Source organism: Herpailurus yagouaroundi, unplaced genomic scaffold (genome assembly GCF_014898765.1).
Source record: "Herpailurus yagouaroundi ecotype Mexico unplaced genomic scaffold, PumYag 201, whole genome shotgun sequence".
Classification (NCBI taxonomy): domain Eukaryota; kingdom Metazoa; phylum Chordata; class Mammalia; order Carnivora; family Felidae; genus Herpailurus; species Herpailurus yagouaroundi.
The window spans coordinates 5938558-5963391 of record NW_024412432.1 but is presented as its reverse complement, the minus strand read 5'-3'; the positions used below and the strand labels follow the sequence as shown (position 1 = coordinate 5963391).

At 41.9% G+C, this 24834-nt stretch overlaps 1 long non-coding RNA gene across 2 annotated transcripts in view; it reads left to right on the top strand.

Moving 5' to 3' along the window:
• The window catches only part of LOC121014217 (uncharacterized), a 57775-nt gene extending 33591 nt beyond the window's left edge, over positions 1 to 24184 (top strand). Inside the window, exons 1-6 of one of the 2 annotated variants that reach the window (XR_005783115.1) lie at positions 10004 to 10149; positions 12554 to 12753; positions 13947 to 14082; positions 16112 to 16232; positions 19798 to 20039; positions 20248 to 24184. This is a non-coding gene — a long non-coding RNA (uncharacterized LOC121014217). Of the gene's footprint in view, positions 1 to 10003; positions 10150 to 12553; positions 12754 to 13946; positions 14083 to 16111; positions 16233 to 19797; positions 20040 to 20247 lie in introns of those variants that run through there. The other variant, XR_005783114.1, reaches the window with a different exon arrangement.
• The last annotated feature ends 650 nt before the right edge of the window (positions 24185 to 24834 follow it).

Sequence of the window (24834 nt, the reverse complement as noted above, 5' to 3'; positions counted from 1 at the left end):
CAAGGCCAGAAACATCTAATCAGAGGGCTGAAATTCCTTGGGAATTAAAGCACTCTTCATGATCTTCATCTGGATAAAAAAAACAAATGAAAAGATTATAGCCCTTAGAACAGCTAAAGCCAGAAGAAATATCACTTCAACTAATTTAATGTTTGTTTAATGGTTTGTCAGTGAAAGTTTTGATGATATAGAAAGTATCCAGAAAACAATAAAATCTGCCTAGAGTTACAACACCTAAATACAAATAGCATCAATATTTTGGGGGTTATTTCCTTTCAGTCTTTTTCCATGCATTAGTTTTTGTTCATTTTGTTTTGTGTTCAGACAGAGTGCAGAAACGTGTTTACTGTGAAAGTAATAAAGCTTTAACTTCCGAGTCACTCAGCTGCCAAAATATCCTTTGAGGCCTGGGGAGCCACCGCAATGTGCTAAAGTGGGCACACATTTTGGTAAATTTGGCAAAAGTGAGATAAATGAAGTGAAATTCATAAGTTTGCTGCTTTATTTCCACTCAGATTTCCATCCATCACACTTCTCACATCAGGTGGTGATGAAGGGGCAGCAGGGATTTGGGGGACTTGGCTAAGGGAAGTTGAATTGTGGATGCATTTACTCGGGGTTAGTTGGGACAGGTTCAAATGGTTCACAGTGACTTTTGTAGAAGTGATATCCAGAAATATCCTTCTCTGTTGTCTTTTCTAATATTTTGACTTGATATTTCAGGGCCAGAAGTTATATCAGATGTTTCCTATGGCGCCCAGTACAGGAAGGGTGTGAGTAATGGAGGAGAAACAAAATTTCCTATTTTTGGAGCCAAAAGTTAGTGTATGGGAAAGTCTTCAATCGGCAGACATGAACACGATTAAATTTTGATGCCTAATCTAAAGGAAGTTCTCTCCTTTCAGTAATATAGCACATGCACTTACATGGTACAGCTTTGGGAGTTATAGATTTTAATTTTATTCTTTAGTGATTATCGTAAAAAGATATAACCTGTATCCTTCACTTCAGAAGCCTAAGAGTCATCAAAATACTGATTTTCAAAAATAAAAAGCCCATGACCCATAATCTAAATCTTGCTCTCCCATCTTCCATGGTTTTTGTTGTTGTGGTTGTGGTTGTTCCAGTTTATTCCACGTCTTTGTTCCATGTCTGTTTTCATTCCAAATTGTTTGTAACACTGCCATCTGCAATTATCATCATCATTGGAATTACAAAGATACCTTACCAATTTTTTTCCCCTAAGAATGCTTCTTGTATCTGCATTTATTTCTCAGTTCAACTTTCTTTTTGCTGAGGTATCTTTTAATCATCTTCCATTCTTGGTGCAGAAGTAGTGAATTATCTTGATCTTTATGTTTCTGAATATGTTTTTAGTTTTATTATTTTATTTAATTTTTAATTTTTTTGAGAGAGAGAGAGAGAGAGAAACCAAGCAGGGGAGGAGCAGAGGGAGAGAGAGAGATAGAGATAGAGAGAGAATGAGAGAAATAGAGACAGACACAGAGAAAGAAAGAGAATCTTCAGCAGCCTCTACACTTAGCTTGGAGCCTGATGTGGGGTTTGATCCCACGACCCTGGGATCATGACCTGCACTGAAATCAAGAGTCAGACGCTTAACCAACTAAGGCACCCAGGTGCCCCCTGAATATGTTTTTATTTTCCCTTCTCTCTGGATTGAGGGACTCAGACAGGTTATTTTCCTTCAGCTTTTTTAAGAGATTACTCAGTTGTTGTCTGCTGTTTATGGTTGCTGTTTATGCGAAGCCCAAAGACAGTCTGATTTTTTTTTTTTTTTAGGTTATATTTTCTTTTTGGAAGTTTCTAAAATGTAAAACAAATGTTTCCATTCTGTAATTGTACTATGATGTGTTCATACGTGGATTTGTGCAGTAAAATTTTTTTATTTCATTTTTAATTTAATAGACTTTAGAGAAGTCTGACGTTGACAAAACAACTGAGCAGATAGTACAGAGTTCCCCCATACTTATTCTCTCTCCCGCCCCTCATAGGTTCCCCTATTATTAATTAATATCTTATGTTAGTATTTATAATTGATGAACCAATATTGATAAATTATTATTAAAGTCCATGGTTTACATTAGGATTCACTTTTTGTGTTGTACAGTTTTATGACTTTTGATAAACATAAAATGCCAAAAGTCTCCATTACAATATCATACAGAGTAGTTTCATTGCCCTAAAAATCCTCTGTGCTCCACCTATTCATCCCTCCTCCCCGCTCCAGACCCCTGGTAACTGCTGACCTTGTACTGTGCTTAGTTTTGCCTTTTCCAGAATTTTGTGCTTTTTTATTTTCCCTTAGCAATATGCGTTTAAGGTTCCTCTGTGTGTTTTCGTGGCTCATTTCTTTTTAGAAGCGAGTACCGTTCCATTGTCTGGATGGACCCCAGTTTGTTTATCCATTCACCTACTGAAGGACATCTCAATTGCTTCCAAGTTTTGACAGTTGTGAATAAAGCTGCTATAAACATCTATGTACAGATTTTTTTGTGGACGTAAGTTTTCAGCTAATTTGGGTAAATGCCCAGGAGTGTAGTTGCTGGGAAGAAAAAAAAAAAAAAAAAAAAGGAGTACAGTTGCTGGATTGTATGGCAAGATTTTAGCTCTGTAGGAAACTACTAAACTGTCTTCTGAAGTTCACCATCCTGCATTTCCAGCAGCAGTGAATGACAGTTCCTGTTACTCCATATCCACACCCGCATTTGGTGTTATTAGGTTTGGGATTTTAGCCACACCGACAGGTGTGTAGTCCTACCTCATTGTTCCAGTTTGCAATTCCTTGTTGACAAATAATGATGAGCACATTTCAAATGCTTATTTGCCATGTGTATGTATTCTTCTGTGAGATGTCTGTTCAGACGTTTTTGCCCATTTTAAAATTGTGTTCCTGATTTTCTTATTGTTGAATTGTAAGAGTTCCTTGAATATTTTGAACTCAAGTCCCTTATCAGACATGTGTTCTGAAAAATACTGTCTTCCTGGCTGTATCTTGTCTTTTGACTCTCTTACCAGTGTCTTTTGAATATGGGACGTTTTTAATTTTATGGAGTTCAAATTTATCAGTTTTTTCTTTCAGGTACTGTGTTTTTTAAAGTTGTATGAAAAAATCATCCCCAAACCCAAAGTTACCTAGATTTTCCTTTATGTTTTCTTTTAGAAGTTTTGTAGAATTACATTTTATAGTTAGGTCTATGATCCATTTTGAGTCAATTCTTATGAAAAGTGTAAGTTCTGTGAATTGTTTTTTGTTGCTGTTATTACATATGGAAATCCAATCATTCTAGCAACATTTGTTGAAAGACTATCCTTTCTCAGGGGCCTTAAGGGGCTCAGTCAGTTGAGCGTTGGACTCTTGATTTTGGCTAAGGTCATGATCCCAGGATTGTGGGATCGAATCCCACGCTGGGCTCCACGCTGATTGTGGGACCTACTGAAGACTCCCTTTCTGCTTCTGCACCTCTTCCCTCGTTTGTGCTCTCTCTCTCTCTCTCTCTCTCTCTCTCTCTTAAAAAAAAAAAAGACTATCCTTCTCTATTGAGTTGCTTTTGCATCTTTGGTAAAAGCACTCGATAATATTTGTGTGGGTGTACTTCTAGGCTCTCTATTCTGATCTGTTGATTTATGTGTCTATTCTTTCACCGATAACAACACTGTCTTAATTACTATAGTCATGTAGTACATCTTGAAGTTGGGCAGTGTCAGTCATCTGACTTTGTTCTTAATCAGTGTTGTGTTGTCTACTCTGAGTCTTTTGTTTTTCCTTATAAACTTTCAGAATCAGTTGGTTGATATTCACAAAATAGCTTGCTGAGATTTTGATTGCAGTCATACTGAATTTATAGATCAAGTTAGAAAGAATTCACATAATAATATTGTCTTTCAATCCATGGCACAGAATATTTCCCCTTTATTTAAATCTTCTTTAACTTCCGTGATCAAGGTGTTTTGGTTTTTTGCTTGTAGATCCTGTGCATATTTTGTTAGATTTATATCAAACTCTTTCTTTCTTTCTTTTGGTGCCATTATAGATGGTATTATGTTTTATTGAAGAGTGATGAGAAGGTGCATTCTTGCCTTGTTTCCAGTCTTAGGGAGAAAGTATCAGTTTCACGCCATTAAGTATGGTATCAGCTGGAGGTTTTTGTAAATGTTCTTTGTCAAGTTTTATTATGAGTTGGCTGAGAATTTTTTTTTTAAGTTTATTTTCTCGAGACAGAGAGAGACAGAGCACGAATGGGGGAGGGGCAGAGAGAGAGGGAGACACAGAATCGGAAGCAGGCTCCAGTCTCTGAGCCATCACCCCAGAGCCCGACGCGGGGCTCGAACACACGGACCGCGAGATTGTGACCTGAGCTGAAGTCGGACGCTTAATTGACTGAGCCACTCAGGTGCCCCCCCCCTTTTTTTTTTAAATCACGAATAGTTGTTGGATGTTGTCAAATATTTTTTCAATGCCAATTGACATTATAATACAATTTTTTCCTTTAATATGCTCATGTAGTAGGTTACATTAATTGGTTTTTATGTTGAGTCAACCTTGCATACCTAGAATAAATCCTACTTGGTCATTGTGTATAATTCTTTGTATACGTTGTTGGATTTAATTTACTAATGTTTTGTTGAGGATTTTTTGCATGTATGCTCATGTAGCTTCCTTTTTTTGTAATATCTTTACCTGGTTTTGGTATTAGGATACTGTTGGCTTCATTGAGTGAGGCTTCTATTCTCTGACAGAGATTGTAGAGAATTGCTATAATTACTTTCTTACATTTCTTTATTCTCTTTGCTTTTGGTTTAAATGGCTCTTATTTCTTTTATGTGCAACAATAATATATTTCATGATATTCTTTTATCATTCTTTTCATTTCCATAGAAACAGTGGTGATGACCTCTTTCATTTCTGATATTAGTAATTTGTGTCCCCCCTTTTTTATCCCTTGGTTCATGTGGCTAGAGATTTATCAATTTTTGTGATCGTTTCAATCAAGCAGCTTTTCTTTCAATATGAAATTTATTGTCAAATTGGTTTCCATACAACACCCAGTGCTCATCCCAAAAGGTGCCCTCCTCAATACCCATCACCCACTTTCCCCTCCCTCCTACCCCCATAAACTCTCAGTTTATTCTCAGTTTTTAAGAGTCTCTTATGGTTTGCCTCCTTTCCTCTCTAACTTTTTTTTCCCTTCCCCTCCCCCATGGTCTTCTGTTAAGTTTCTCAGGATCCACATAAGAGTGAAAACATATGGTGTCTGTCTTTCTCTGTATGACTTATTTCACTTAGCATAACACTCTCCAGTTCCATCCACGTTGTCACGAAAGGCCATATTTCATTCTTTCTCATTGCCAAGTAGTTTTCCATTGTGTATATAAACCACAATTTCTTTATCCATTCATCAGTTGATGGACATTTAGGCTCTTTCCATAATTTGGCTATTGTTGAGAGTGCTGCTATAAACTTTGGGGTACAAGTGCCCCTATGCATCAGCACTCCTGTATCCCTTGGGTAAATTCCTAGCAGTGCTATTGATGGGTCATAGGGTAGGTCTATTTTTAATTTTTTGAGGAACCTCCACACTGTTTTCCAGAGCGGCTGCACCAGTTTGCATTCCCACCAACAGTGAAAGAGGGTTCCCATTTCTCCACATCCTCTCCAGCATCTATAGTCTCCTGATATGTTCATTTTAGCCACTCTGACTGGCGTGAGATGGTATCTCAGTGTGGTTTTGATCTGTATTTCCCTGATGAGGAGTGATGTTGAGCATCTTTTCATGTGCCTGTTGGCCATCTGGATGTCTTCTTTATAGAAGTGTCTATTCATGTCTTCTGCCCATTTCTTCACTGGATTATTTGTTTCTCAGGTGTGGAGTTTGGTGAGTTCTTTATAGATTTTGGATACTAGTCCTTTGTCTGATACGTCATTTGCAAATATCTTTTCCCATTCCATCGGTTGCCTTTTAGTTTTGTTGATTCTTTCCTTTGCAGTGCAGAAGCTTTTTATCTTCATGAGGTCCCAATAGTTCACTTTTGCTTTTAATTCCCTTGCCTTTGGAGATGTGTCAAGTAAGAAATTGCTGTGGCTGAGGTAAGAGAGGTTTTTTTTTTCCTGCTTTCTCCTCTAAGGTTTTGATGGTTTCCTGTCTCACATTCAGGTCCTTCATCCATTTTGAGTTTATTTTTGTGAATGGTGTAAGAAAGTGGTCTAGGTTCATTCTTTTGCATGTTGCTGTCCAGTTCTCCCAGCACCATTTGATAAAGAGACTGCCATTTTTCCATTGGATATTCTTTCCTGCTGTGTCAAAGATTAGTTGGCCATACTTTTGTGGGTCCAATTCTGGAGTCTCTATTCTATTCCGTTGGCCTATGTGTCTGTTTTTGTGCCAATACGATGCTGTCTTGATGATGACAGCTTTACAAAGTAGAGGCTAAAGTCTGGGATTGTGATGCCTCCTGCTTTGGTCTTCTTCTTCAATATTACTTTGGCTATTTGGGGCGCTATTTGCAGATGACATGGTATTATACATGGAAAACCCGATAGACTCCACCAAAAGTCTGCTAGAACTGATACATGAATTCAGCAAAGTCGCAGCATACAAAATTAATGTACAGAAATCGGTTTCATTCTTATACACTAATAATGAAGCAGCAGAGAGACAAATAAAGAAACTGATCCCATTCACAATTGCACCAAGAATCATAAAGTACCTAGGAATAAACCTAACCAAAGATGTAAAAGATCTGTATGCTGAAAACTATAGAAAGCTTATGAAGGAAATTGGAGAAGATACAAAGAAATGGAAAAACATTCCATGCTCATGGATTGGAAGAATAAATATTATTAAAATGTCAATACTACCCAAAGAAATCTACACATTCAGTGCAATCCCAATCAAAATTGCACCAGCATTCTTCTCGAAGCTAGAACAAGCAATCCTAAAATTTGTATGGAACCACAATAAAGCAGCTTTTTATTTCATTGATTTTCTCAATTTCTCTTAAATTTCATTCATTTCTACTTTAATTTATATTATTTCTTTTGTTCTGTTTGCTTTTGGTTTAAATTGCTCTTATTTTTGTAGTTTATTAAGGTGGAACATTAGATTATTGATTTTAGATTTATCTTCTTTTTTATATGTGTACTTAATGCTGTCAATTGCCCTTTATGCACTGTTTGCTACATTTTTCAAGCTTTGTAAGTTTTATTTTCATTTTCATTTAGTTCAAAATATTTTAAAATTTCTCGAGATTTATTCTATGACTCATGTATTATTTAATAGTGTTTTGTTTAATCTACAAATATTTAATCTCCAAAGATGATTTTCAGCTATCTTTTCATTATTGCTTTTTAGTTCCATTGTGATCTGAGAATATACTTTGCATGATTTCTATTCTTTCAAATTTGCCCAAGAGCCGTTTGTGGCCTGGAATGTGCTCTATCATAGCGAATATATCATGAAATCTTGAAAATGCATATTCTGCTATTGTTAGATGAAATATTTTTTATGTTTATTTATTTATTTATTTCGAGAGAGAGGGGTAGAGAAAGAGAGAGAACGGGGAGGAAGGGCAGAGGGAGAGAATCTTTTTCAGGCTCCAAGCTCAGTGCGGATCCCGACAGAGTGCTCAACCTCACCACCATGAAATCATGACCTGAGCTGAAATCAAGATTCAGACACTTAACCAACTGAGCCACCCAGGTGCCCCTGGATGAAATATTTTATAATACAACCAGAACCAGTTGATTGATGGTACTTTTCAGGTCAACTACACCCTTACTGATTTTCTGCCTGTTTGACGTATCAATTATGAAAGAGGGATGTTAAAGTTCAAAGTGGATTTGTCTATTTCTTCATGCAGTTCAGTCACTTTTTGCCTTATGTATTATGATGCTTTGTTGTTAGATACATACACATTAAGGATTATTGAATCTTCTTAAAAAATTGATCGCTTTTTCATTATGCAATGCTCCTCTTTATCCATGTAATTTTCTTTCTTTCTGAAGTCTGTTTTATCTGAAATCAATATAGCTATTACTATATATGGTGTCTATTCTTTATTTAACTTGTTTTGTGATGTTTCTTTCCTCTTTATATTAGTTCCATGCTGGTGTCCACCATTGAATGGTGGAAGTTTTCTTAGAGCAGCTGTTTGCAGAACAAAAGTACAGGGATAAGCTGGGATAAACTGGGAGAAGAGGAACATTTGTAAGTTGCTTTGAATACTTTGTCGTAGTACTCTACCTGGTTGGTGTGATTCTGCCTCTGGCTGGAGGAAATCATTCTCATTTCTTGGTCACATGTTCTTATTTGGCAATTTAAACATTACTCATCTTCAGGTCATCAAAGCTGCAGCTCTGTGAGCCACCTGGGTTTATTCTAAATCCAGACTCACTGATAGCCTATTTCTTGCAAAAATAAGTCCTCTGCCTCTCTATGGAAAGTTCACCTGGCTTGTTCACGCACCCTGACTTTCCTGCTCCAATCAGGGCACCTTTGTTACCCCTCTGGTGAATCATCTAGTCTAGACAACATGTTATCTCAGGGTCTGCAGAGCTCAGACTTCTCTTTCTGAATCTCTCTTTCCCTGGACACAGTTTCCAGTGCACTTGGTAGCCCTACTTCATAACTTGTGGTTCAAGGTTGAGGTGTTTCCTGGTTACACTTGTTAGTTTTAGTTAGTTTAGGGGAGAGGAGTGAATAGAGACTTCTTTTCTGTACTATCTCAAATAAGAAATTAGCATAATACTAGAGAAAAAAATAGTCAAGTTTGACAACCATCATGTCAACATTATGAGGTAGGTTAACTGATCACAGTACTTAAGTGATCAGATACATTTCTCCTTTTTGTGTGTTTGTTTACTACTTTGGAGCTTAGATTTTTTTTCTAATTAAATCTAACAACCCAAAAGCTAATAATAAGGTTGACAAGCAAAGCTAATTCTTTGAGGTGTGTCCGGTGTCTAAATCAGAAAAGTCACCAGCCAGTAAATGTCAGTGTTGCTTTGCCTACTCCACCTTATCAATTCCTTTACTTTTTTTTCAGGAATGATTTGTTTTTTACTTCAAAGATTAACTGTAAACATTTAGAATACATTTTTTTTCTTGGATTTACCCTCATGGAAATCAATTGTTAGATGAAGATAATTGTGTCTAAATAATAAAAACTAATTGAGGGTGCCTGGGTGGCTTAGTAGGTTAAGTATCCGTGTTGATTTTGGCTCAGGTTGAGATGATTCTCTTGAGATGATTCGTGAGATCAGGTTGTGCTGATTCTCTTGGGATTCTCTGTCTCCCTCCCTCTCTGTCCCTTCCCTGCTCTCTCTCTCTCAAAATAAACAAGCAAGCTTTAAAAAATGATAAAAACTAATTGATATGGAGCAGTTACTTTGATACTACCTATTGGTCTGTTTAAACTATTAACCTGAAAATGAGTGACACTTAGGGTGTATTTCTTTGCCAAGCATCTGAACCACCCAGGCTCTAGGGGATTCAGTGATATAAAGTAGCACATTTTATAATAGCTACTGGGATTTTCATTGACACTTCCATATGATCAGTTCATGGTTGTCACCTTGCGTAAGTTGATCAACCTATTATGTATGTGCAATATTGTAATTACATTTCTTTTTGACAAGGATGCATTAAGTGTGGCCGTGATATGGGAACCCCTTTCAGCTTTCATTAATTCAATATAAATCCAAAGTTTGCAGATTCAGCAGGATGGTGTCTAGTGGCTTAATTGGAATCGCTGGTCAAGCACATTGATTCTGCTTCACTCAGGTGAAGATGAAAGTAGCTGCAACAATAGATACTGCGTTTGAAGGTCATTGAGTTGTAGCGAGGCAAGGGGAGCAAGAGAGTAAGACACACACGCAAAGTAATGGAATTTTTATTTGGTATCTGGGAAGCCTTGAGTGACACAGTACGAGCTGACCCTGAAATTTCATACTTTTGTGACTCATAGCATTTGCTTTTATATTCCAGAAAAATGCGATGATGCTTTAAAGGGAAATTAGTATAGCCAGTTTTACTCTCTGGGAGGCTTACACCGGATATGATTTATTTGTTGACTTTATGATAATATGGAAAATGAAGACCTGGTTAATTTCAGGTGAATCTGACATAAAAGGTAAAATCATTCTTTCATTAACCTCCTCTTGCTCTTAAGTACATACATAACGGGCAGGCAGCTCCAAATTCATTTCCAACCACTATCTAGTGGATGCAACACTGCCCTGAGGTGTTCCCGCCGAGCACAGTGTCAGGAAGTGACCCACCACGCACCCAATCCCTACCCGACCATCCAATTCTTTCCCTTCACACAGTTCCAATACTCCCATCTGAGCACACTCTTAGTGGAACATCAAATTTAAGTGCCAAAGCTGTGTTTTAGTTATTTAAAAAAGGAAGAGAACATCAGCTGTTTCAAATTTTAGACTCCAACTTAGGCAAAAAGAGAATTGTCACATCGTCTATTGTGTAGTCCTTTTCTGCAGAAATAACATCCGTAGGGAGGAACAGTGAGTGTCCAGCGATGTAACATCAGTCTATAAATGGGAATATTGACACCAAAAACATCAGATTACAAACATCTCACCCAAACCCCTCAGCCTGTAGAGAGCTCTTTATGGAGGTGGAATATGAATCTTTTCTCTTCTTTCTGACCCTACATTCACGCTGATCTCAGAAATTCATTGCTGCTCCCTTTGTGCAGAGGTCTGTAAAATCAGAGGGTTCCCATTGCTAGAGCTTGAAAAGACAAGTAGAAATTAGCTTTAGCGTATTTAACTCGTCTCGGCCCCTCCTTCTGACACGAAGGGTAACACGAGCATCTTACAGTTCGTCCTCTGGGGGCTGGCTTATGCCTGCTCCCGTTTTTTTTGGCAGTGACTTGAAACAAGCAAATTCTTATTACAATCCTCAGATTTAAAATTAAGTTCTGATCACGTCTTCTCAGGGCACACCTAAGAGGCACTGTTTATCCCCAGCCAAATCAACTGTTTTCCCAAGTGGCCCATTCCTGGAAATGTTATTGTGCCTAATAACCAGCTCAAATATGTATTTTCATTTAATCTTTCCTTTTACCTCCATCTCACGTGCGTTGCTGTATGTCACAAAGTCTCTATGAAGATCTGCTGTTACATCATTGTGTGAAGTATGAGCTGGGGTTTGTTTTAATTAAAAAATTACTTTTACTCAGATGGTGGCTGGGCTTGGAAATGTTCTCGGTTGCCCTGCGAAAGCCCCAGTGGAATGTGTGTGCGTGTATCTTTTTGCTTTTTAAGGATTTCCTATTTTGTGAGAGAACCCATTGCCTCTTTTTCTTCATGTGACAAATTGGTTTAGGCAGGTGGAGTCAAAGCGGGAAGAAGAAATTTCCAAAGGTGTTTCCTGCATGCAAAAGTAAGCACAGGCTATCCTTCTGGGCACAAAGGGCAAGGGTGCATCAGAGTGACCTCCCTTTGCCCCTCTGACCAGCATACAAGAGTCTAGTAGCTTCATCTGAATGACAGATATCAAAGGGCAAGACGGCAGCCTCCATTTCGGAGCTTTCATAAACTTGGAGAATGAACAGGGGTATTTTGTAGTGTTTTATAATAAAGGGTCCTTTGGTGCTGATTCCGGGTTTTATTACATCTGTTTTATGTCCTACAAATAGTAACAGACATTTTCCTTTTCTGTACAACGTGGTGAGCCACTGGCCTAGACCAGAGGCAAATCTGCACTGCTTTTCAAATATCATTCTCCCTCTCAACCGCAGGAACTCTTTGGTTTCTATTATATTTCTGCCCTTTCATATCCCTGATGATACATCTGATGAAACTCAGTGGCCAGGTGTGTGAACATGGTTGAAAAGACCCATACAGGACCAGCGACATCTCCCCACAGCGTGGGATGCTCCCCTCCCGAGATGTCCCACAGTCAGCAAGACTGGTACTGAGTTGTTTTCCCAACAGAGAAGATGGGTCATATGACCCCTGAGTACTTTTGGTCCTACTCCCTTTTTAACTAACCACACACATTGCATGATCTCAGGCCGGGGTGCATGACCGAGGACAGAGTTTCCCTGCGTAGATATTTCCACAGTAGACCTTCGCACGGAGCTGTCGGAATAGAAGAGTCACAGCCACCATTTTTTCCCCATTACAATGGGATTATCTGGGCATACACTTCAGGGAACACATGTGGGATTCCAGAGTAGGCCAGGCGGCCTCCGAACACATTCCCTGCCCTGTACTGGACACCAGGAACTGCATCCTGTCTGCTCCTGTAACAGCTCCTCACCGTTTGCTCCACTATTCTGCTGCTGCCTCTGCAGATTGCCATGGCTGAGAAGCAGCCTCAAGGAGTTGAGGATGGTGGAAATCCTTAGAGAAACAAGTACATCAGTGGTAGAGGCAGAGGACTGTGAGATCTTTCATTTTTCTCCAAAAAACAAAGAAACAATGATGAGGATTCAATATTAGAAGAGAAAGGACTTCTTGCAAGTTCAAGATGCTGTATAAATGATACCTGTGTATCTATCCTTTTAGAGGCAGTATAATTTCAAGTGAATCTGCTTGGAAGATTGCATATCTCGTGAAGAAAAGGAATCTGACTTTTAGGAGCAGTGATAGTCTGTCACATAAAACATGCGTAGTGAAGAAGATCGAACCTGACATGGATCGTGACCATGGTCGGGACCAGAGAGATGGTATCCCCAGGTCTCTCCAGCTCTCTGATCCATGCCGAAGTGAGTATAATTTTTAGAATATTTTCTCTTATTTCTGGGTTTAGATTCCCTTTCCCTTTTCTTTAGACCCAGGTAAAGGTTTCCAGTAGGAGATGGGTGTGGAAAGTTATGTGACCAGTGAGTAACCTAAGAAGGAATTTGGAAGAAGAGTCAAGAAAACTGACACTATCTTGTGAGCCAGGAAAATCATGGAAAGTTATCATTAAGCAACTACCGTGATTTAACCTCACTCTTCCCCACCCTGCAAAGTGAGGCATATCATTCAAGTTGAGGAACCAGGGTTCCGAGAGGCTAGTAAATGGCAGGCTTGGATTTGAATCAAAGCGCCACCCTCCGTCAGCCTTGCTCTGGTCCCACACTGTAAGTGGCTGCACATGGGAGCCTTGACCGTCTGGATGAGGCGTTTGAATCTCCCATAGCAAGCAGAACTTCATAAGAAGGCAGAAGCTAAATTTCCATGACCTTGAATTAAATATAGTACTTAAGCAGGAATTATGTCTCGCCTACTTTTTTCTTTACTGATGGAAGGGGAGAATAGAGAAGAGAAGGTGACTAGGTGCTTTTGGTGCTAAAATAGGACATGAGAACTCATGCTTCCGCTGACATCCTAAGATAGAAGACACGAAGTGAGGCATCAGACCGAGATGAACATGTTCAAAACAGGTGGCTGAGACCTGGGTGGGGTTCCCCTTCCCCCACAGGGAGTGAGGATGCAGAAAGGGATTTGGAAGGAAGTGTCTTCGGTGAAAATCATTGCTTTGCTATGAGTCCCCCCCCCCGCCACACCCTAAGAGGAAAGGTTGAGGAGAGATGCCTCTCCCTCCCCCTAAAACAAGTGGAGGGACATTGAGTCCACTCAGTGAACTTGATGTCAGTCTCAACCACTGAATAGACAAGTGTCTGATTCAGAGCTGACGAAGCAGAAAGCTTGCTTCCTGCTCTGATGGTGGATATGAAGGAGGGCTGCTCCTGCCCTGGGTACTTCCTCCCAGAATTTGGGGAGGCAAAGAGTGCGTGAGCATCTCCAGGACCAGATGCAGCCACACCAGAGGAAGGGCTGGCGTTTTAGACCTTGTCCAAGACGGGCCATTATAAAAGTGAGCAGACTATTTATTGCCTCAGGTGGGGGGCACACACGTTCACTCACTTAGAGACTTTTCAAGTGGTGCACTTACGTATATGTTATACTTCAGTCAAAACACCTTTTAAGAAAAGAATAAAGAAGCCTCATCAGAGAGAAGTGAAAGTATTGCTGGATTCCTCTTGGCTGAAGAAAGAGTCAACAGAAAGTTGGAGGAGAACGTATCAACCACACCAAAGGAGTTTCTGGTGAGTGGCCCTTGGGAAAGAGGGAGGCTTTGAAAGACCTCCCAGAATCTGTGTGAGAGGAAGAGGCAACTCTTCCTGTGTGAGAGGAAGAGGCACTGCCAGGTCCCAGGGAACCCACAGCCTGTTCTCAAGGGCACCACACCTCCCTCCAAGTCTGCTCTCCCACACTGGAGGAATCAGAAACCTGATTGGCAAGTTGGGGAAGAGTGACAGGGGAGGACAGAAGAATGCAACAACCCTGCCCCCTTCACTGACTGCAGCATTTTTTTTCCCTCTTCTTTTAACAACACATTCTGTCTAGAGAAGGGTGAGTCCTTGAAACTTGGAATGAACCTGGAAGCTTTTCTTAGTATGCGTGTTAGAAATTTGAAGTAGACATTCCAAGTTGTGTGTGGGGAATCAGTTGACTCTAACTAAGATGTCCTATTCCGTAAGAGTGGCCAGAAAGGCAAGTTTCATCCAGGGGCAGGGGAAAACTAGCACTGCTGAGCAAGTTAAAGGAACAGTAGGAGAAGAAAATAAGGCTGTTTTATTCTTACACACAAGATATCCATTTGTTCAGTTTACTGGTTGCAGTGGCGTGAAAGGAAGACTGATATTGCTCCGAAGCAGTAACTAACGAAAGCCAACCATTGGAGATGCGGTGCCATACAACAGATCTATCATGCAAACCATAGACGAGGTTTAAAATTTTCTGGTAGTCACATTAAAATAGTGAAACAGGTGATATTGATATTAATAACACATTTTTACTTAACCCAATGTTTCTAAAGTATTATCAGTTCAATGTGTATCAATAGAACAATTTTTAAATAAGATAGTTTGCATTCCTTTTTAAGGATGATTTTTTAAAATGTTTATTTGTTTTTGAGAGACAGGGAGACAGAGCGTGAGCAGGGGAGGGACAGAGAGAGAGGGCGACACAGAATCGGAAGCAGGCTCCAGGCTCTGAGCTTTCAGCACAGAGCCTGATGTGGGGCTTGAACTCATGGAGTGCGAGATCATGACCTGAGCCGAGGTCGGATGCTCAACCGACTGAGCCACCCAGGTGCCCCATACATTCCTTTTTAATTTTTGCACTTACTCTTTGAAATCTGGGTATATCTTACACTTTCGGCATATCTCAGTTGGGGCTCGCTACAGGTCAAGAGCTCCATAGCTGCATGTGGCTAGTGTTTGCCAAATTCCATGTGCAGTTGTGGGATGTCTGATGGGGCAGAGAATGATCTCAGACAGTGGGTGAGCAGACTCCGTGCTCTGGTGATGAAGAGGTTGAGGCAGGGTCTCCCAAGTGGGCAAGAGGATCATTCAAGATTCTGTCTGCACTTGTGTTGGGTCTGATGAGAAAGGATGGGAAGGAGACTGGGCAGAGCGGTAATGGGAGATGGAGAGCTGAAAATGAGACCTGCATGGGCTGTGACTCTGCCATCACGTTGCCATTGGAAACTGATCTAAATCAGCCGGGAAGAGAGGAAACTGAGAGAATGTCTGAACCAAGGGAAGTCAAAATAAATTCAGCACCACTTTTCTGAAGTAATAACTATGGAATTTAAGTATTCATTAAAATGAGCTCAACGTGCCCCCATAGGGGCTGTTACCAGTTGTTGCACGAACCAGTGTGCTTGTCTGAAATAATATGTATCAGGCAGGGTGCTTATCATCACACGCAGGGTAAGCATTGCTGTTGTTCTGGTTTTGCTGATGAGGGGAGTGAGACTTAAGTAAAAGGAACAAAACAATCAACTTCTTGCTGTAGAAATTATCGCCGAGGGAACCCTGGAAACCACTGGGTACAGAAGTCTGCCTTCAGGGAGAGGAAATCTGCTGGGGGCAGTGGGGGTCAAGTTGCTTAGAGGTGCATGGGTAACCAGGGAGAGGTCTTCCGGTCTAGGTCCGCACATCTGCCGGGATATCAGCCTGTGATTGCAGGAGCCCCAGGATGGATCCCCTGTCTCTCCAAAGAATCTGCTGCAGAGCAGAAATAATGATGAGGTTTTGTGTTTTGTGTTTTGTTTATTTGTTTTATGAGATGTCAAGCCTTTAACTGTATGGAGAGTGAAAGGCCTTCTTGGAGTGGTGAGTTGGCTGCGAGTGATGTCATGAGGATCTGTCCCGTGTAAGCCTCAGGATGTCTTCGATGGAAGAACGGGGTGAGTGTGGAGGAGCAGGGTCTTAGCAGTGAGGGCAGGAGAAGTGGAGGTGGGAAGAAAAGAAGGGAAGGTCAGAGGAACTGGAGGATGAGAACACTGGCCATTTGTGGAGGGCGCTGAGAAATTGGCACAGTGTTCATTTTGGTTGGCTGGCAGGAAGAGTTGTTAGAAGAGAAATGTAGGGGGTGCCGAGGGAGTCCTTGGTAATATAAAGAGTTAGACTCAGGGGAAATCAAAAAGGAAAAAAAAAAAAAAAAGAAACAACAGCAAAATTAGTGGTTTGAAATGGATGTCTGATAATCATCAAATGTTATTTAGAACTGTGGTTTTGAATACAAGGAATTCAGAGAGTTTGTGGACCAGCGTCATTCAGCAGAAATATAATGCAAGCCACATGTGCAATTAAAAATTTTCTAGTAGCTGCATTTAAAAAAGTAAAAAGAAACAGGTGAAATTGATTTTTGATGATTTATTTTATTTAAAGCAGTATATCTAAAATATTATCATTTCAACAAGTCTTCAATATAAAAGGATTAATGAGATAGTTCACATTCCTTCTCTCATACTAAAGTATGTCTTCAAAAACTCATGTATGTTTTACTCTCCCAGCGCATCCCAATTTGGACTGGTCACACTTCAAGTACTAATAGCCACATATGGTTGGTGGCTACTATATTGGACAGTGTGGCTTAAAAATTTTTTTTTTAACATTTATTTATTTTTGAGAGAGAGACAGAGACAGAGACAGAGACAGAGAGACAGAGTATGAGTCGGGGAGGGGCAGAGAGAGAGGGAGACACAGAATCAGAAACAGGCTCCAGGCTCTGAGCTGTCAACACCAAGCCCAATGCGGGACTTGAACTCACGGACTGTGAGATCATGACCTGAGCCAAAGTCAAACACTCAACTGACTGAGCCACCCAGGTGCCTCTGGACAGTGTAGTTTTAGATAGCTTCTTTCTGCATTGTCACCTTTTTGTCCTTTATTTAATAAACTTTTTAAAAGTATGATTATTTCTGTGTGAAATTTCAAAATAAGCAAAAATAAAAGTGTATTGCTTAGAAATGGGTAAGCAGGTGATAGAATAAAGCACAGGGGGATGATTATCACAAAAGGGCCGATAATAATTTTTTATATTCCAAGAGAAATGCGTGATAGAATTAGAAAAAAACATGAAAGAGAAGAAAACAAAACCTCCACAAATTATTCCACCAATTAGAGATGGGTGCTACTTTTCCCCCCACCTTTTAAAGAGAGCAAGAACCTGGAACTGAATGATGACTGTGGATGCATCCGGGGTAGGGCAGGGTAGAGCCTGCTGCATCATGGGCCTCAGGCATTGCCTGCCAAATGAAGTTTTCTAAGTCAGGCACACGACTACAGAGTCTTCTAACAATAGGAAGAGGGAACATTTGCAACATTAAAGAAAGGCAGACAATGTTGGACTCTTGGCCAAGCCTGATGATGCCCATTCCCACGAGAGGACACCCTAAAAGATGAGAGAGCAATTAAGGACATTGACTATTTTTTTTCCTCTCTAAGGCACGAACTTAACCAATTTACTGGAATTTTTAAAAGAATTTACTAGAAAAAACACAAGCCAATAACCTCATAAACCATTAGGTACTCAGTGTTTCTGGAAGGGCAGCTGTAAGTGCATAGTCTATGTCCAATTTTGCTGTCATCTTGGAATGGGAAGAACATTGGAATGACAAGTTAGATTGAAAAGCTGTTAAAAGCCAGAAAAATAATGAGTGCCTAATCCATAAATGGAAAACTGTCAGTCCCTTATGTCTTTATACGACTGGGTTTGATGGTAATTCAAGCAAAACTTCTGTGTTTTCAACCAGCCCTTTAATGGCAAAGAAAATAAACCATCCAGAGAGAAGGAGTCATAAGAGGAATGGCGTACCTCAGTAGAGTATCTGTGGAGAGGAAATTTGGGTAATATAATTTATTTAGGAAGAGAGGAAATCTGAACAGAGAGACGATGTGAAGCCGCAGATGTGAAACCTGGCTGGTGATTTTGGAGGTGAAACCTCTCTTGGTTTACGACCATGACCTTCCATGACCTTGCTCTGGCCACTGTACTGGAATGCCTGTGGCAGATAACAAGGCTGAGGGGGAGGCTGGTTACCACCCTGCTTCCTCTATTCAGCCTGCTCTGCTCAGTCATCACGGGTTTGTCTCTGCGTGATTGGTCTCCTAGGCTAAGAGAGCGGTTTCAAAGCTGGGGTTTCCAGGGCTTTCCTTTCTCCCTGCTGAGATCTGGGAACCCTCATGAAGTCTAAATGGCAGCTGGAGGTTGTTGGTTACATCAGGGGAAAGCCTCAGAAAAACACATATTGTGTAAAAGCCACTGCACCATGGAAGCCCGCGGACACCTTCTGATTCCCGGCTCCAGCTCTGTGGGAGCCCCTCTGTTATGCCATAAAAATGACTGCAAACAGCAAGCCTGGGATGCGGATGTGCATCGGCAGCTCACAGCGGTCCTAGGAACTTGGGCTTTTGATGTCTTGGGAAATGGGTCTTGCTGAGCAGTTTGGAGTGTTACCCCAAGTAGATCAGAGAGCTGTTTTCTTCTCCATTTATTTCAATGCAGCCTTGACCATGTAGCTGGGGATTGTTAGATCCTCAGAAATTAGGTGGGCTCCATCAAGTTTGCTGAGGCTCTGCTCCATGTATCCTCCCCCTGCTGGCCATCCCAGCTTCTTTTATTGCTGCCCATGTGGAGGGGCTCAAAAGACACAGACACTTGTCTGCTGCAAAGGTATTCACAGCTCCCAGAAAACCAAGTTAGAAGAGCATACAGTGGTGATGTTGAAAACAGGATTGGTGAGGGGCTCCGAGACAGGGCTCTGATCTTGACTGTTCTATGTCCTTGGGGAAGTTCCATCACTTTTTTTTTTTTTAATTTTTTAACGTTTATTTATTTTTGAGAGAGAGACAGAGACAGAGTGTGAGTGGGCGAGGGGCAGAGAGAGAGAGGGAGACGCAGAATCCAAAGCAGGCTCCAGGCTCTGAGCTGTCAGCACAGAGTCCGATGTGGGGCTCGAACTCACGAACCATGAGATTATGACCTGAGCTGAAGTTGGACGATAAACCGACTGAGCCACCCAGGTGCCCCCAGCCACTTCTTAGGGGTTCAGAGAGACCAGGGTGAGCTAGTACTGATGGCTTTCAAACTGGGCTCTGGGGAGTCTACTCAAGGGTTGTGGAAAGTGGAGGTGAGAACTGAGAGAGGAGCCTTCTAATATCTTCTATTTACCCCAGCCGAGGCAGGTCCACTTTTATCTGTTGACTGTTTTACATACTGGGGTCCCCTAGAAACTTATTTAAAGAAAGAGTTACAAAACTTAAAATATTTCAAAACCACTTAACTAGATAATCTCTCACCTGTAAAATTTTGATTTTGTGATTTTTCCAGTGTTCTTTAGATTGAACATTTTGAAAGTGTTTGTTGATGGCTGATACAGCAGATTCCTTATCGACTTTTGTATCCTTCTATGCAGTATATTAAAGACTATAAAGAGACATATAATGGCTTTTTGTTCTTTCTTCTAGAGGGATGATTGTTGCCTTAATGATTACAGCAGTGGCTGCCAAGTCACTAATGGTAGGAACATGTAATTAGAACTTGAGGACTTAACTCTAGTCATGACTATGCCAATTACCATGGCTTTGAGCACGCTCTTCACTCTCTTGGGAGGGAGGTACCATATTTTGTGATTAGGAGCTTGAGATGTGGAGTCAGACTGCCTGGGTTCAAATCCTAGCTCCTCAACTTATGAGCTAAATGTTTTTGGGTAAGTTGTCTTATGTCTCTGTGTTTTAGTTTTGTCATCTCTAAAATGGGGATAATAATACTAACTACCTCACTGAGCTGTTATGAGTATTAAATAAGTTCATTCATGCAAAGTGTTTAAACCAGAGCCCGGGACAAATTACATTCCCAGTAAACATTAGCTGTGATTATCTTTTCTTTTTTTCTTGTTTTCCCTTGTGACTATGAAGGGGTTGGATTGGATGATGGATAAAATCATCAACTAATTTGTTACACTGTACACCTTGGGGCCTGCGACAGTGCCTGGCACACAACGGCTACTCAACATACGCTTGTTGACTGAATGGATGAGGTTTTGCATTTCACCAGATGGGAATTTTATGAGAACCTGTTTTGGGACATCTATCATGCAGACATGTTACCTCATGAAATTAAAAATCTCCAGAGTGTTAAGATGAATAAATTAAGAACATGAACGATTTATGGAGAACTAACTCTTGCAGTCAGAGTCCAATCAGGGAAACGAATGAGCTCACACCGTAGTTCAATAGAGGCCACTGAACACAAGGAACAAAGGCGCGAGCAGAACTGGAAAGCCATCGGGATAGTGAGGCAGCTTGGAGAGTGGCCAGGAGGAGGAGATGATGCTACTGGAGCTTGATGCTGAGGCAGCCACCAAGCAGGAGCTGAGAGCTGGGGTTGTGGAGGAACAGGTTGTCTAGTGGAACAAGCCAATGCTTGTTCAGGTTGAATGGAGAATTCCCCATTCTCAATGCCTCCCATTGGCTGGATCCATCCAGAAGCCAGCTGGCAGAGAAAGATGGGAACTGAATTTTGTAGAGGTGCTCATGAGGCCTGTGAACGGGTGCGAGGGGAAGCAGGCCAGGTCCAGCACCCTAACCAGACTGTGGCCAGGCTGGCCCTCAGGTCAAATCTACCAGCTGCCCGGTTTTGTAAATAAAGTTTTATTGCAACAAAGCCACACCCACTCATTTACACATTGCCTATGGCTGTTTTGATGCACGTCTGCAGAGGTGAGTCCTTGTGAAAAAGACCATATGACCTTTTACAAAAAGTTGCTTATCCTGGTGCTAGACTGTGTCTAACCCATACAACCACTGGCCTGGTAAGTATTTCTACCCTTCTTTTGCAAATGGGGAAACAGGCTTGTGAAACAGACCTGACTTGCCTGAGGCTGAGTGCACCAGGCCTGAATGAAACTTGCATTTGACCTCCATCTAGTTGTTACCAAATTCCAAGTACCTTCACTGCACCCCCAGGTCCCTCAGGCCCCACTGGGCCACCTCAGCTCCTGGTCTTCTGCTGAAACAAAATGGCACCTTGGGTTGGTATCTCTCCATGGCACGTCTCTGCCTGTTGTTGCCTCACCAACAAGTTCATGGTAGCTGAGGGGTCAGGGGTCGTCTGAGCTGGAATGGACCAGGACTTCACAGGAGAGAATTCAAATGTCTGGGGCTTGAAGCTCTCTGTTTGTCTGATTGTCCTTTCCAGGGAGGCAGCTGGCCCTTAAGAGGCTCTTCCCCCTGCCTCATAGTCTGCACAGTCATCACAACTAAGCAAGAAGACCAAAAGATTTGGGAGAACATCTCTGACATAAAGGAAATCAATGTTAAAATGAGATTTGCTTTATAAAATGTACAGTATAGCCAACTCCTTTTAGGAATGCTCCTCCTGTGAAGCTAAGTACACCTGTCTGATGAAAAAACAAAAATCTCAAAACAAAATATGATTGCCAACTTTCTCCACATCGCTTGGGGATTCCTCTTAAGTAATAGCATTTATGAGTCCAGCTGGGTGGCCTTGGTGCACATGACAACAGCAGGACAAAATCTCCCGAAACACGAGACAATTTATGTTTGTGGAGAATTCCAAGTGATTGTGAGGTAGCTGCTGCTTGCATTTGCTTTCCTCGCACAGATGATGAGAAATTGCATCTCTGGGAAGAACTTAAAGGGGCGAACTGAATGCATGTGAGATTAAAGAAATCAAGATTTGCATGTGATAACACACAAAAAGGGCAGAGCCATGGCCGTGGCATTATTTGGCTTAGCATTTAGCCAACACGGATATTTTTATAATGTATTAAGCACGCTTTCCTGCCTCCATGAAAATGATACTCCTGACCACTCCTCATATGGCCACTGACACCAGTTGTGCTTTTAAAGCCATGACGAAGCTCAGGTGACCACCTGAACCCTTCACTCTCTCCTCTGACTATCAGATGTTTGGAATGACTTAGCCTGTTTCCTCGAGCTGGCACAGGGCTGCGGCAAGAGGAGGCATTGAGCTGTCTCCATCATCCCTGGTGCAGGCAGCAGGCACTTGCTTCTGAGTGGCTCTGGGGCTCAAGAATCTATTTCCATCTTGGGGATCCTGGGTAAATTTGTAACCCCTTGGATCCAGAAGTTCACTACCATTTAATGAGAGGCAATATGATTGCGTGAGGAAAGCTGGGGCTCCAGAGGTGAAAACACCCAGATTTAAATCCTCTATTAGCTCATCCTCTCATGAATCTGATACTCTCTCTAAGCCTGAGAGACAGCTGAGGATGTCTCTGTGGTAGGCTGTATAGCGGTCCCCAAAGATACCCAGGTCCTAATCCTTGGAATCCTGGGATGTTACCTTATATGGAAAGAGGATCTATGCAGATATGATGAAGTTAAGGATCTAGAGATGGGGAGATTATCCTGGATTATCTGGGTGGGCCCTAAATGCCATCACAAATGTCCTTATAAGAAACAGGCAGAGGGATTTCTGATGCACAAGAGGAAGAAGGCCGTGTCACAAGGATGGAAGCCAAGGGAGATTTGAAGATGCTACACTACTGGCTGTGGAGATAGAGGAAGGGACCACAAGCCAAGGACAGCAAGGAGTCTCGGCAGCCTCTAGAAGTTAGAGAAGACAGAGAAGCAGATTTTCCTCTAGAGCCTCCAGAAGGAGCATAGCCCTGCTGACACCATTCTCTTCAGCCCAGTGAAACTGACTTTGGACTTCTGGCCTCCAGAACTGTAAGACAAAAAATGTGTGCTGTTTTAAGCTGCCATGTTTGTGGTATTTGTTACAGCAGCCACAGGATGCTAATAGAGCCTCCTGCCGTGGTTGTGGTATATAAGAGTCATGCTCGAGAAAGATACTAAATCAAGTCAGGAAACCATGCCCAAACCAAGGGGGAGGGATCTGAGGTAAGTTAGGAGTATCTGAGGTGACTCTGGGGACAAGTGCAGTAACTGTGAGAATAAACCCTCTTGCTCTTCAAGCTTAGACTACAATATAAGAATCTATCCCTGGCAGTGGCACTTATGTCTCTGGCATGGATCTGGCCCACTGCCCCCTGTGCCCTGGACCCTTGCTGTTCTTCTTTGGCCATCCTGATATCCCATCCTGCCTACCTGATAAGCCATGTCACTCACATCAACCTGTAGCTCAGATTCCGGGATGGTGGTGAGGGCATGGCTTCTGAATCCCATGTCTCTGATCACAAACTGACTACTCAGTCTGCCCTTTCCCTGCTGTGGAGTGTAGACTAGAGTTTGTGGGTGGGAGATGGCTGAATAACTTTCAGTGGGGAGACCCACCAGGAGAAATGAGAACCCAGGGGAAGGAAGAAGCTGTAATGGAGGAAAAGGCTCCATGGTCAACCCATTTGACCTCAAGCTCGGGCTATTGCCTTTGAGCTAAAGAGAGCTGCTGCTGTCCTCCTTACCCAAGGGCTTCAAAGCTGTTTCCACAGAACCCAATGGATCCTTGTTTGGGACAATAGCTCCCCTGCAAGTTGGCAGGTGAGAGGCCTCATGGTGATTTAGATTCCCATATGGGTGGTCTAGACAGATGGCCAATGCTAAGACTGACTCACAGAGTTCTTGGGGGAATTGGAGGACGGTAACACACACACACACACACACACACACACACACACACACACACCTCAGGACTGCTTAGTGTATGAACTTCAGTATCCCTAGGAACAGAATACTAGAGAATCATCAGTGTGGTTAAAAACAACGGCCACCACCAAAGCAGCAATAATCATAAGAAAAGGGTTCATTTTTCTGCCTTCCAAGAAATGTGGGAGTAAAGAAGCCTCTGGTCATCTGCGTGCATGGGGAGATAAGGAGCAGCCCTGGAGAGAAGGTAGCCCAAAGTCAGGTGGAGTCTGGCAAACAAAGTCTCTGAACTTGGGGCCAGTCTCAGAGTAGCATACAGCTTGAAGCCCAGTTGTCTCCTGGGCCACCCTGGAAATAGCAGCTGGAGTAAGGATGAGTTAGGATGAATGTACCACCTCCTTCCTGCCCCTCTATTATAGAAACAAAGCTAATGTCACTGTTCTGTAAGACGTCTGAAGAAGATCATTACAGCTAGTCCTGTGGTTCTTCTAAGTCTGATCTGAGACAGCAAAATGACTCTTAGCCCAAGGATGAAAGTTGTCATTCATAAGTCATCATGACCGTGCTGTTTGGACACTGAGCTCTCCTCAGATCAGGCTCATATCAGGTGGTGAATCTGAGAACAATGAATCATCCCAGGGCCAGGTACCAGACAAGTCAGGACAGCCCCTACATCCCAGGTCCCATGAAAGTTATTCAAATTAGCTAAACTGAAGCCTGTTCACACTGTCCTGCCTGGTCCTCCCAGTGGAAACCACAACAGAGGCTCTCACTCATTATGTCTGCTCACCCCTCTGCCTCCTGATGCTTCCCGGTGCTCCTTTGTGTGTCCCCATGTGGCATCGTGTGCCCCCTCCTCTTGAAAACGGTGAGTAGCAAGCTATCTTTCCCATGGCAGTCCTCTCCTGATAC